Genomic DNA, 2,738 nt, shown 5'->3' with positions numbered 1-2,738 from the left:
AAGAATATTTCAGTCAATGTAGCAGGAAATGAAAATATCTGCAAAGTTTAGTTTAATATGATCATAAATGAGTTATTTTATATTGCTTTATATATTGTTTCTCAATATAAAAGTGCTCCTTAACAGCAGAGGGACATCTGTGCCTGGAGTTTGTCGCCCAGCCCCCAGCCCAGCCCAGGGATAGGAAGTGTGGATGCACAGAGGTCACAGGAACCTCTTCCTGGGAAGGATGGGCCAAGACTAAGGGGGTGGGTGGGGATGGCAAAGCACCCAGGCCTTGCCCCTACCGTGATGATGCATGCAGTCACTGTCCATCACCCTGATGGCCTCCAGGAAGTCCTCCAAGTACTAGCTGTCCTTTTGAGGGATGAGGGGCCTCGGCCCCAGCAGCAGGAACTTGTGGTTGTCTGCATTGAGCTGCCGCTTGTGGATGGCAAACTCTGGACTGGGGCCCCAGGGCGGCCAACTGCTGGGTCTCCTGGGAGGAAAGCCGGGTGTACTGTGTCAGTGCAGAGGCCGTCAGCAGCTAGGGGTCCAGCGCTCTGAGCGCTCTCGTTGGTGGTCAGGGCACTTGGCGATGTCCATACGCAGGAGGCCAGGCAAGGTGCCACCTGTGCGTGCACTTACCTAGGAAGGTGCCCGCCTCAGCCTCATGGGATCCTCTAATGTTCACTTTTGTGGGAGAACCAGTCATTTTTGTGATGGGACAGAAGTGGTGGTAGGTTTTGAGACACCTTCCAATATTGCTCTGCCCTGAAAGTCCATGGTGGACTCCACATAAAGTATGTGGAAGACTTGGCAGAACAGGAACCAGGATCACCAGGCAGCTGGCCTCCACAGGCCCCACTCCGCTCTCGGACACGAAGCCTTTCCTGAGGCCTCTGGAACTTTCCACAGACAGACTCGGGCTGAAGAAATGCCGGGGTCCTGGGCTCTTCAGTCCCACCAGGTGCAAGGCATCATACTGGAGGTGGGAGACAGAGGCAGTGTCATGGATGGGACCTGAGATGGTGTTCTCCTTGTCCCTCCGGGCCAGCTGGACATTGTAGGTGGACAGGCTGGTCACAGCATCGTGCTTGGAGAGCTGGTGGGCTCTTTGCACCGTCAGTGAAGTTCAGGATTTCCTTACTACTTGAGGCAGTCAGGTGTCCTGGTACATATTGTACGTTAACTGACCTCAGCGCTTCACTTCCTTCTCTGGGTACTGGCTCAGCAGTACGTGGGGCTTGGCGCTCTTGGCAGGGACAGCACCACTGTGTCCAGGTCTTTCTGTCACATTCAGCTAGGCTTTCTTTTCTCCACTTTTTCACCTTTTAGGAATACTCATTTAAATGGCAAAACAATTCCAGGTTTCTTGATTTTGCCCCTCTTCCATGTCCCCGCAAGTAGCTGCAGGTCAAAATTGAGTGAGATTAGCATAAATTCTATTCATCAAATTAATACATTAACCATGTCTCAATTCAGTGTTTTATCCTAGTCATAGAGAGGAGGATTTAGGGCTTTATTATAAGGAGTGCAGTTTTTACAGATCTTATATACAAAAGGCAGTTGATAGCAGTTTGTATGTTTGGTAGTTTATAAAGTTAAAAACTCCACAGTTCAGGAGTTCTGTACCATTTTGTCTTTAATTTTATTTTAAGTATACAGATTTAGTCTATTCATGGGCATAATAAAACTAACACACTGAGGCACACAAAAGATTTTTGGTAACAAATTTAAAAGACATTCTTAGATATCAATATTTACTATGATAGATTTTAAATTTTTTCCAGATGTTAAGGAATAATATGTAGGAAAGTTAAAAAAAAACTGATGAATTAATATGTTGCTACTAAACCTGAACTACCAACTGTCTAAAATCCATTGACAGAAATAGTATTATGTTATACATTTTTATTTTACTTAACAGGATAATATGCATAATTTCCTCTTCCATTGAAGTCCCCCAACAATCAAGTCTAGAAAACTGAGAAAGGATGAGGCACTATTTAAATAAAATAACTCAGATAATTCAAAATTATATCAACATATTATAGTTCCTATTTAAGTTTTTTCCAACATTAATAGAAATACTTTTATCTCATGAAAAAAATTAATTATATTTCCAATTTTTTTCTCTGCTATGTAATTTAGATTCAAATTTTTAATGAAAATTATAAAACTTAAAGATTTTTTCATCTTTAAATAAGACATTATCCAATATTGACAATGAGGTTTAAAATAAAATGGTAAAAAATTTAAATTAAAACTATAATAAATGATTAACAAGCAGTACATATTTAGTGTTTGAATAGTTCTAAGAGTAGTTCATTATTACACATTTGTGAGTCATTTCAAATCCTCCGGATTCCAAAACATTTTTGTGGTTTTATTGACATCATTCACCAGGAATTTATAATATAATTTACTATTTTTGTGTATTTCTGTAGTTTTTTCATTATACTCTGATTTTATAATATCAATGAAATTTTCCATCATGTTATATATACCTATGTCTATGTAGTATTTTATTTAAATGAACAAAATAATTATCATTTTAATGTTGAAGAACTACTTCAATTACTTTAAATAATTTTATAGAAATATGTAATTTCAAAACATTTTTCCAAATCTGCATTTTTGCTTTAGTAACCTCACTATAATTTAAATAATAAATGTGTACTTTGATACTATATACATTTATGTGATAAAACTTTTCCTGACAGAAAATTTTTTTTACTCTATGAATATGTTAATAA

The 2,738-nt window shown here is 39.0% G+C and overlaps 1 pseudogene; it reads right to left on the bottom strand.

Annotated features, from left to right (window-relative positions):
• Positions 1–635: 635 nt before the first annotated feature.
• Positions 636–2,098, bottom strand: LOC111168090 (cerebral cavernous malformations 2 protein pseudogene; annotated as a pseudogene).
• Positions 2,099–2,738: the final 640 nt, after the last annotated feature.

Source organism: Delphinapterus leucas, chromosome 12 (genome assembly GCF_059928025.1).
Source record: "Delphinapterus leucas isolate spDelLeu-1000000601 "Yukka" chromosome 12, BTC_Dleu_Yukka2, whole genome shotgun sequence".
NCBI classification, from domain to species: domain Eukaryota; kingdom Metazoa; phylum Chordata; class Mammalia; order Artiodactyla; family Monodontidae; genus Delphinapterus; species Delphinapterus leucas.
This window is presented reverse-complemented; position numbering and strand designations above follow the sequence as displayed.